Here is an 11940-nt window from a genome sequence, read left to right on the forward strand (position 1 = left end):
GCAAAAGGATGAACTTTCTGCAATAATGTTCCAAAAGTCCTGTATTTTAAAAGCAGATTCATATTCTATTGGAGGTTAGGATCACTGTATTTGCTATTTACAAAACTCTTGAACCAATTCACCTTCCTAACTTTTGTTCAAAAAAAAAAAAAGGATATTTTCGCATGATCTGTGGGAAATAGAGATTCAGAATGGTTATTGAAAGTGACAAGATGCAGCCATGTAAGTGGAGTATTTTGAGAGTAAGAAGCATGTTTTAGAACCATGAAATGTTCATGTCTGAGATTCCTATAACTTTCAAAACTAGATACAGGTTGACTGCTCTGATCTTATACGATTCTTCTGATAATTCCATTAATTTTTATTTTGAGTTGTAATATTCAGACATGCATTTTATAAAATAAATACATAACTATAATTTGTGTTATAGAATATTACCATTTAGTTTTAACGTTCACATACATAAGAAATACATTTTCTTAAAATTTTCCTTTTATTGAAAATAGATTTTTTTCACATCATATATCCTAACTATGGTTTTCCCTCCCTATTTTCTTTCCTGTTCACCCCACCTCACCTGGATCCACCCATTTTTATTTGTCTCTCTTTAGAAAATAAGCAGGCTTTTTGGGGACTGTAATACAATATTATAAAATATAATAATGTAATATGATCAAATGAATATAACACATTCAAATTGGACAAATCAAAGAAACAGGAGGAAAGAATCCAAGGGAAGGTGCAAGAAGCAGAGGTCTATTGTTTTACCACTCAGAGAACCCATAAAAACACTAAACTGGAAGTCATAATATATAATCAAAGGAACTGTATAATTTCAATAATGTACTATCATGTGAATTTTAGAAAACAAATCCTAATCAATTTATTTGCTTATTTAATTTTGTAACCTGAATAGGAAAACAATCTTGAAAACTGAAAAGTTGTGTATTTGAAAATAGAAGTTCAAAATATAGGTTAGAAAATAAGCATAATTTTGCTTAGATTTTATGTGTTAGAGATGTGTTATGAAGATTAGGCATTGAAACTCATTATAACTGTGTTAAATATTTATAGATGTATAATCTAAGAGATTTCTGTAGAAGGTCTCCTTAACTGTTAAATAAAGCAAAAGATCTCTTCACCCATAGTAGAGAGTCAAAAACATGTTCACAGTAGAATAGCTAAAAGGGAAATCCATGCCATAAAGTCAGCAATGTAAAGATGCTACAGTACTCTCACCTGATTACTGGAATCCATCAGCTAATGGTAGAGTCTGTCAATTTGTAGCACAAAGGGAATCTCAAAAGAGAAGGATTTTGAGCCCAAGAAGATAATAAGATCATAACTGTTTTGCCAGATCAATTTAGACAGTTGGAAATATGAGGCTGCATTCAAAACTGACATCTGTTTGCCCAGGAGTAAGCAGGTAGTGAGTTCAAAGAGGAAATGAGTACCTTTAATAGTTGTAGAGGGTAAAGGATGCAATGCAAGAATGCTCAAGCAATCGAGTAATGGTCCTGTAGTGACAATGTGATAAAATCCATTGAAAAGACCAACTTCAAATAAAGAGTGTCACATTATGAATTGAGAAGCCTATTAAATAAGTCAATTTACAGAATAATATAGAATAGGAGAAGAATAGTAGTTGGACTGTCATGGTTGATTATAGTGTGACTTGAGGTGTTTTCTTGAATTGATTAAACTAATTTTTTAAGAGTTGTGCCAGCAGATGTACACTTACCAAACATGAGTATTTTAGAGATAAGAGTAAATTTATATGATTATAGGTTGAATAAAGGGAAAATAAAATGAGGCAAGCAAGGATATAGTTGTCAGTTGCCTCAACAGAATAAATTCCCAATGTGCTTGCTGAAGAATAAGCGAAGAACATCAAGGAAAGTAAATATAACAGCAATAGGTACTTTTTTACGATGCTTCATGGTTAAGAGAAGGAAGGATTATTCCTCCAGGACTGTCTGGACATGTCAAAGGAGGTTGTTATTTGAGGAAAGAATAGTTGGAGATAAATGTGGTAGAAGTTTAGAAAGAACATGAATATTAAAGAGATTAAATAATAAATGTGGGCAGGATTTGAGGCCACTGGAGGTAATGAAAAGAGAATAGTAGATTTTCTCATATGAATAAAATGAGAAAGTAGATAGAAAGCACCAATTTAGTGGAATACTACCTCACTATGAATAATGATAAAATGTTGGTCGTTCGAAGATTGCATAAAAATGTGTCAAAAAGTAGTTTTGCAGCTCACCTTCTTTAATAGTGTGTGAATTCTCAGATTTTACTATCAGTTGTTCTGAATTCCTATTACCTGCTCACCTGCAACTATGTATTGTTTGCTCTAAGCAGTGACTTTACTTGTGGGATGTACACAGCAAAAATACCTCCACCAGCTAAGAATGTGCTAATAACACAAATATGAAGCTATTCATGTATTGAATTTTTTAATTGTAAAATGTAAAATTACTTCTCTGGAATATCCCTTAATAGAAAAACTAAAATAGCAGGAAATATAAAAATTGCAAAAGCTAGAAAATAAATGTAATGATTTTGTCATAAACATGTCAATTAAAGCCAAATATATTGGAGGACTAAATCAGCTAATACTAAAAAAATATTTTCCAAAAAGATAGAATAAATGTAGAAGCACATTAAAATACTAATTTAAAATTTATGAAATAATTGATGGTGTGGCTGCATGGAAAAATTAAAAAATCATCAATTGGAAAATCATAAACATATTAAAGAGCAATGAAGCACACAGAAGTAGACGCAAAATAGAAACAAGGAAAATACACTATTATAAAAAAATGAATTTTCAGAAAAAGTATTCATCATAGATATAATGAATACTAAAAGGTTAGTCACTGAAGAATGAATATCATAGATGGTCTTGTGTGGAGGGTAATGGACTAATCACAATCCACTGTCAGAAACATGCCTTTATTAAATTACTAAACAAACTAATAAAAGAAATTATATTGTAAAAGTCATTTTATAGACGTTTTTAATGAGGTAACATGACATTTTATCTTCTTCAAAGTTTGTCCCCTTCTCTCTCACTTCTGCATTTCACAGGCCAGACACTGTGTTTCGCTTGTCTGTAATGAAACTGGTATGTACTTGTGAATAAGTAGGAACAGGCTGCATTACAACACAGAAAGCAATTCCAATCACATGTATTTAGAGAAGAAAGTATCCATGAGCAAAAGTTAGTTGAAATTGTCAGCTGTACAATATCAACACTGGTAACATGACTGTCAGCTGGCTGTACACACTGGAGAAATTTGCAAAACAAAACACCTGGGCCCACTGCAAATTGGTGACATAGCACACAGAGATTATTATAGCCTAAAGCCTGTGGCTGTCAGACATTTTTAAAAATATATGAAATACCTAAGATACCCACTAAGATATTTGGAATTAAATATAGATTTATACTCTGTGCTCTTTTCCTTCATGTTTACATGATTTAAGAGAAAGACACCAGGTTCCTGTTTCTGCTTACTTCGGAGTCAAGGCAAATAGGAAGGGATAGTAAAGCATGGATCTTTGGTTGTTTTCCATTAGGTCAAATGATTTAAATCATGACTCTGAAATTAAAATTTTATTCTGTTTGAAGATAATGGATTGTTGTATTCTATTTCTTAATTGGCTTAACTATGGACATAAAGTTTCTAAATTTTATTTTTGTCTTTACCTGAATTAGTTTTCCTTTAGTTCTTTTTTAATTTTACATAAATTTTATCAATATTTTTTATAGTTCAATCATTAAAGCTAGTTTTCTGGTTTTTAAAGAAAAATATTTATCCTTTACACCAAAAATACAAGCAAATAAAGTATCTCAAGCTACAAATGCATTTTGAGATACTCATTAGAATAAATAAAATCTCTTCGTTTGCACAGTTGCAAGATTTAAAAAATACTGTTCAAGGATATGATTCGAATATGAGGGTTTGCATACTCAGTGAAAGGACTTTAAGCAATAGCATGCTTTATTTCGAGAAAGCACACAGTATTCTGCCACTGTTAAACTGAAATTTTGGTTGTCATACAATAGCAGGAAATAGTTCTAAATGACTGTTTAATTGATTGATTTATTGTGTATGTGCTATTTAACGCATACACATGGATATAAATGTGTGTATGTATGTACACACACACACACATACACACACACAGCATATAGCAGCCCAAGGAAAAAATTGAATGGTACTATTCTTTAACTGTTATGTTTGTTCTTTCTCTTCTGAAACAAGATCTCACTGGGCTGAGCTTCAAGATGTAAACTACTTTGGTTGGACACTGAGATCCAGTGATCTGCATTTCACCACCATGGCACTGGGATTAGGAGCACTAGCTCTGAATTATTTTATTTAGCTTTGGAGGCAAAATTTGGGCTTTTATGTTGCTATCCAGGCTCTCTCCACCATTTGAAGTATATTTTTGTTCCATGTTGTTGGATTTTTTTATATTATTCTGATATATCCTACACTTCAAAATTTGATAAGAAATCTGAGTATATTATTTTGTAGCTCTTGGAATTTCCCTTTCCTCTGATGTTTTTGACCTTCTCGTTAAGACCCTTGTATAAGAATTTCAGTGTCTGTTTCTTCTGTTTTTAGACATATAATGTACCATATTACACAGCTTAAGTTTTTAAATTTGTATATGAAATAGGTTCTCCTTACAGAAGATTATTTGTTTATTTTTTTTCAAGACAGGGTTTCTCTGTGTAGCTTTGGGTCTCCGGAAATAATTCTATAGACTAGGCTGGTCTTGAACTGAGAGATGCACCAGCCTCTGCCTCCTGAGTCCTGGGATTAAAGGTGTGAGCCAGTAGAATGTTTTAAAGTTCTTTTCTGATGAATTTAACTTCACTAAATATTCCTGTGTTATATAAGATGAAATTTGAGTTTTAAATTGTTTTAATATTTTAAATTGTTTACAAAATAACAGGCTTCCTTGTGGGGTTGTTATACAAATTTAATTTTGTTGCTTTTTCTAACCCTAGTGTGTAACCAAGTCTTTCCTTGCATCCCCACTGTATCAATATTTTGGCCCCACTACTCACTTGTCTACATTGTGGTCTTCCCCATCCTGCTAACTTAAATCTTCCTTTTTATTATCTAATGAAATTCTTTCCTGCTTTCTTCCTATTTCTTCTTTTTATTTATTCCTCTTTTATACAATACAATCTGAACACAGTTTTACATCCCTTCCTTCTTCCCAGTCCCACCTACTTCTACCATCTCCCTTCTTTCTGATTTCCTGACCTCAATCCTTATTTACTTTTACTTGGATATGCACATTTAGCAATAAATGACTAGAATCTGCATATGAAAATGAACATGAAATATGTGCCTTTCTGGATTGGATCCTATTATTCACTGTATTTCCTTTCTTTTTGGATTTTATTTTTATTTATGTCTAAGTAGAATTCCACTATGTAAATACTCCATGTTTTCATTAATCATTTGTCTGTTGATGGCCATCTAAGCTAATTCTGTCCTCAAAACTGTGAAAGATCAACTAGAAGCACAAACGTGTACTTAACTTTGAAGTAGTATGTGGCAGTTGGGGGTATATACAGAGGTTGCATCGCTGATTCCAGTGTGATTTTTGATTTCTGGATTTTAAGAAACCTACACTTTAATTTTCAAAGTAGCATGAGTCAAAATGGTAAATTTCTTTTCTTTTTTTTCAAATATATAACAAGGATCAAAATATTTTTTTAACTTCTTAAATCTTTTTATCTTTTCTTTTATTTATTTATTAAAGATTTCTGTCTCTTCCCAGCCACCACCTCCCATTTCCCTCCCCCTCCCCCAATCAAGTCCCCCTCCCTCGTCAGCCAAAAGAGCAATCAGGGTTCCCTGCCCTGTGGGAAGTCCAAGGACCACCCACTTCCATCCAGGTCTAGTAAGGTGAGCATCCAAACTGCCTAGGCTCCCACAAAACCAATAGGTGCAGTAGGATCAAAGAACCCATTGCCATTGTTCGTGGGGCCTCAGTAGTCCTTATTGTCCGCTATGTTCAGCGAGACTGGTTTTAAAAAATGGTAAATTTCTATGCCCCACATAAAGTGCATGATCAATTTCTATGCACAGAATTTTGTAACATTATTAACATGATGTTGTTCATATATTGCGAAGGACATTTCAATTCTATGGATCCTTTGAACCTTTGTTCTTTTTCTTTCAACTAGTTATTTTCTTATATTACCTGAGTAAAATTTAGTGTTTTATCTCTCTCTTACTACAGCCTCAAATATTTCTATAAATATGATAAGTATTATAGAAGCAGAGTCAGTAATGCCATGGTTACTAAATGATCCAAAATATTACTTTTAAAAAAAAATTGAGTTGTCAATCATGCAAAAAATGGCAGACTATGAAAATCAACTTTTAGCATATTCTTTCCAATATGATATCTATCTTATTCAGCGGGTGCTTAATTAGCAGTTATCTTTGAGTGAACAATTGCGCACACAAACTTCTTTGGTAGGGAAACAAAGGAGTAAAACTATAATGATATTAATTTTAAATTACCCAACATGTTTTTTATTGAGAAGCTTCGAGGCCCATTTAGCTTCTTCTGTGCCTACCACTTGTCTACTTGTGTCATACATTGAGTTTCTCTTTAACATCTTTAATTCCCAAATGGTCTGGTGATGTGAAGTAAGATTGGGCAGTCATTTGTACAGATAATTCTCAAGGGAACTCTATCCCCAACAATATTGTTTTGTACTAGACAGAATAAAACTTCAATTCCAAGCCTCACTTGAGTGTGAAAGTAATCGTTATACACAGTCAGAGTGCACCGGCACAAAATCCACCATAATTATAATCATAATTGCAATCTGCGTTCTTTGTGTACATGCAAATCTTTTGAATTCTTAACACACTTCCGTTTATTTGTTCAACACAATGGTTTCTGACATAATCATTTGCTTTCTCCGATATGTTCAAAGCTCCCCTTAGCATAATGGCATGTCATCTCTTTAGAATAGACTCATATAATTCTACTGATTTTAAATTAAGACTAAGCCAACAGAACCTGTTCATAAATTCTTTCATTATATGAATAAAGTTGAAATTTCACTAGCTGGGAATAAATTAATCAGACCTATAGTACAAATACATCTGTTGGAATATGTATCAGTATGTAATTTATGAAATTAAAGAAAAATAATTTTCCCTTTCTAGTGGTTATCTATCTGTATTTTAAACACCATCTGTATTTTAAATGCACATCTAAAGTGTCTGGTGAGCATCAGATCCTTTGTTATTAACAAAGGTGGGTAGAATTAGTTTGGAAAACCTTAAAAAGGTCCCTGCCCTCACAAATTCACCTGGAGAAGGGTTAGAGTTTTATTCCCTAACAACGTAGTCCTGAGAAACAGCTCCGGGCTATAGCACTTCATTGTTTGTGGCTGCCAATGGTTGATACTGTGCCAAGATGACCAATCACATGCTTTAAGAGGTCTCATCATAATTTTTGGATAAGCCATACACTAAAAATAACGGCATATATATATTTGGAGCCTAAATGATATGTGCTGTTGGTGCCCAAATCAAGCCCCCTTAGTAAGCCTAGAGAAAGTATTGGGCTCTATTTGCTGAAACTCAGAGGCTTAATTTGCATTGAAGATGTTGTAGCTAGTTTGAAAGAGAAAACTCATTTGAGATAGAAGATGTTCATCAAAAATCATGATGCAGAGAAACCTGTTTCAAATATTTTAGCATTTCACATTTAGTTGTTGATCTAAATTTTGACACCTGTGAAATGAAGGTGATCTAATTGATATTTGTGAAATTAAATGAATTATCTTATCTAAACATGTTACTTTTGAATCTGAGGAATAACAAATTTCTGTCATGTGTTTGGTCCCTTACACTGTCCTAAGGATTCTACATTGTGTTCTATGTGACTGTCCAGTCAGTTTTCATCTACATATTATTACTGTCTAGTAATAATTAAGGTGTTAGAAAGATGAGTAACATTCATGAATACATTGTCTTATTCTAAATTTCTACTATTGTAAACATCTTGTTGCCTAAATGTTCCTCTTCCAATCAGTGCTAGTAGTATATAGCTGGTGGGTTAAAGTTGAAAATTCCAGGTTCAGTGAAATTACCTTCAGTTCACAGAACATTATCAGAGCCACTAGAAATCAAATGGTGTCATTAACACAGACCCCGATGAAACACAAAATGTTTTCAAAGATTGCCATGAAAACAAATACTCTGAAAAACAAAGAGAAGAATTACTAAATGTATATTGCCTTAAAAACTAAATATAAAAGATATAAATTACTTACACAGACTTATGGCAGACAATGATATCCAAACTGTATTCAAAAGCCTTTACTCAAAGAAAAATCTATGACAGGCATAACGCACAGCTGAATGCTAAAAGACTTTCAAGGAAGATTTCATACCCACTTTTCTTAATTTGTTCTATGAAATAGAAGGTGAAGGGACATTATCAGACGCATTTTCCCAAGCCCATATTGTTCAAAATCACAGATAAAAATCACAAGTACTAGTACAACAAATAGGAAAACCAAAGAACAATTACTTCCACGAAAACAGTTGAAAACTTATCAATAAAATACTTGCTAGCGAAATTTAGGAATACATTAATATTATACATTACAACCAAGTAAGCTTCATTTCAGGAAAACAAACTTCATTCAATATGCATGACTAAAATCGTAGAGCATATGAAGAACTTAAGGGTGGAAACTGTACAGTAGTCTAGGTCAATGCAAAACAGTTCCTTGGTAAAGTTCTACTTGCTTTCATGAAAACAGCTGTTGAGACTTTAGGAATAAATTCATCATATCTCACATTAATAAAGATTATATACAACAAAACTATAGCGAAGAGAAAACAGCCTGAAAGCATTTCCATAAAATTAGGGATAAAGCAAGGATTCCCATTCTCACCTCTCTTTATTTGATATAGTGCTTGGAATTTTTTCTTTTTTCTTTCTTTCTTTTATAATTAACTTTATTTATTAATTTATCTTTTACATGACAATTCCAGTCACCCCTCTCTCTTTTACTCTATCCTCCCATTCCTCCTATCTCATCCTCACATCTGCTCCTCAGAGAGGGCAAAGCTCCTCGGAGAGGGTAAATCTTACTCCTCAAAAAAAAAAAAAAAAATCAGGTGTTCATAGGTGTGTAGGTTAATATAAAGGTCTTCAATTTAATGGCATTGTTCCACCTGTCTCTTTTATGCCAATGTTGAGCTGTTTTCATTACTGTAGCTCTATAATAGAGCTTGAAGCCAGGAATGGTGGTACCTCCAGATTTCCTTTATTGTGCAGGGTTGCTTTAGCTGTCCTGTATTTTTCATTTCTCCATATGAAGTTGAGTATTGTACTTTCGAGGTCTGTGAAGAAATGTGTTGGGATTTTGATGAATATTGCATTGAATCTGTAGATTGATTTGGGTAAGATTGCCATTTTTACTATGTTAATCCTATTTATCTATGAGCATGGGAGGTCTTTTTATTCTTTGATATCCTCTTAAATTTCATTCGTCCAAGACTGGAGCTTGGAATCTTAAGAATAACAATTAGTAAGAAGAAATATATATATATTTCTAAAACTAAAAATAATAAAGAATTCCTCATCTTCCCATTCCCTCATCTTTTCCCCTATACTCCCCCCTGCCCCTATGATGTGGGATTCCCCTCTGTATGCTGTGGATACCATTGGTTAATCAAACTGGCTTGGCATTACAGGGTAGAACAGAGCTAGATGGGGAAAACTAAACTGAATTCTGGGAGAAGGAAGGCAGAGTCATTTATCCCAGCTGGAGCCAGACAGAACTTTTCCCTGTAAGCCATAGCCAAGTGGGAATACATAGGTTACTGGAAATGGGTTAAATTAAAATGTAAGAGTTAGCCAATAAGAAGCTACAGCTAATAGGCCAAGCAATGATTTAATACAGTTTCTGTGTAGATATTTTGGGAGTGTGGGTGGCTGGGAACACACTAGCAGCCTCCATAAAACACCCCCAGTTTACCCAGAACATCTTATGGATTTCCTTTTTACAGGGATATCCTTGCATCCTTCTTATGGACCTTCTTGTTACCTAGCTACTCTGGCTGAGAATTATAGCTTGTTTTTTCTTTGCTTCATGCCTAATATCCACTCATGTGTAAACACAAGCTGTATTTGTCTTTCTGAATCTGGGTTACCTCACTCTTAATTATTTTTTTTTCTAGTTTCACCAATTTGCTTGTAAATTTCAAAATGTCATTGTTTTCCCCCTCTGAGTAATATTACATTGTGTAGCTTAACCACATCTTCTTCAATTGAGGGGCATCTATGTTGTTTTCAGATTCTGGCTATTATAAATAATGCTATGATGAACATTGTCAAGAAAGTATCCTTGAGATATGGTTGAGCATCTTTTGGACATATGCCCAAGAGTAGTATTTCTGGGTCTTTAGGTAGACTAATTCTCAATTATCTGAGAAATTGTCATATTGATTTCCAAAGTTGCTCTTCAAATTTAAAATTTTTCATCTTGGCCATTCTGAGAGGTGTAAGATGGTATCCCAGAGTCATTTTGATTTGCATTTCTCTGATAAATACAAAAGTTGAGCACTTCTGTAAATGTATCTCAGCTATTCAAGATTCCTCTGTTGAGAATTCTCTGTTTAAATCTGTATCCTATTTTAATGGTATTATTTGGTACTTTGATGAATAGTTTTTTGATTGTCAAGTTGGGATGGGACAGAGGGGAAGAAAAATGAAAGAGATATCTTAATAAAAGGGGCATTCCATTATGGAGTTAGGGAGAAACATGGTGCCAGGAAAACGTTCAAGAACCCACAAGGATAACCCCAGTTAAGACTCCTAGCAGTAGTAGAGAGGGTGCCTGACTGACCTTTTCCTGTAATCAGACTGGTGACTACACTAGTTGTCATCATAGAGCCTTCATCCTGTACCTGATAGAAGCAGATGCAGAGATCCACAAATAAGTAAGAATCGGGCCTAGCTCTGGGATTTCAGTTGAAGAGAGGTGGAGGGATTATATGAGCAGAGGGGGGAAGGTCAAGATCATGACAGGAAAACCCAAAGAGACAAGTGACCTCAGTTTGTGGGAGCTAGTGGATTCTGGATGGACAGTTAGGGGGCTGATATGGGACCTACCTCGGCCCTCTGCCCCTGGATGACAGTTGAGTAACTTGGTCATTTGTGGGGCCCCTCACAATAGAACCAGGACCTGTCCCTGATGCCCGAAGTGGATTTTTTGAACTTATTCCCTATGGTAGAGTACCTTATTCAACCTTAATGCAGGGGAGAGGAACTTGGTCCTGCTTCACTTTGATAAGACTTGCTTTTTGTTTCCCAAGGGAGCTCTTTCCCCATCTGAAAAAAGATGGAAGAGGAGTGGATGGGGTGTGGTGTAGAAGGGAGGTGGGGGAAGAGAATTGTAATATAATAAAATAAAGAGAAGCAAAAATATTATAAGAAATATAATATTAGTTAGAACATTATTAGTTAAGTTACATAAAATGATTGAAATTATTTTTTAAATAAATAAGAAAGAAATATTCCAAAATCCCTGTTTGAATAGGACATTATTCTTTATTTTAAATACACTAAAAAATCATAGGCAGCTCTTAGACATAAAAAATACTTAAGTAAATTTACACAGTATAAACTCTCTATAAGAATAATCTTTATATAAACCAACAATGTACTTCTTAGAAAAATAAATCTAATTTTAAATACTAGTCATAAAATTAAGTATCTAAGAAGATGAGAAACCAAAGAAGAAAACAACCTCTAAAATTAAAATAATTAGATATTAAAAATGAAATATAAAGATACTAGGTGATAGAATGACCTCCTGTAGTCCTGAATTGCAAAATATGAAAATGGTTATAAAAGCCA

Source organism: Alexandromys fortis, unplaced genomic scaffold (genome assembly GCF_014885135.2).
Source record: "Alexandromys fortis isolate MF-2015 unplaced genomic scaffold, M_Fortis_MF-2015_v1.1 scaffold_117, whole genome shotgun sequence".
NCBI lineage: Eukaryota > Metazoa > Chordata > Mammalia > Rodentia > Cricetidae > Alexandromys > Alexandromys fortis.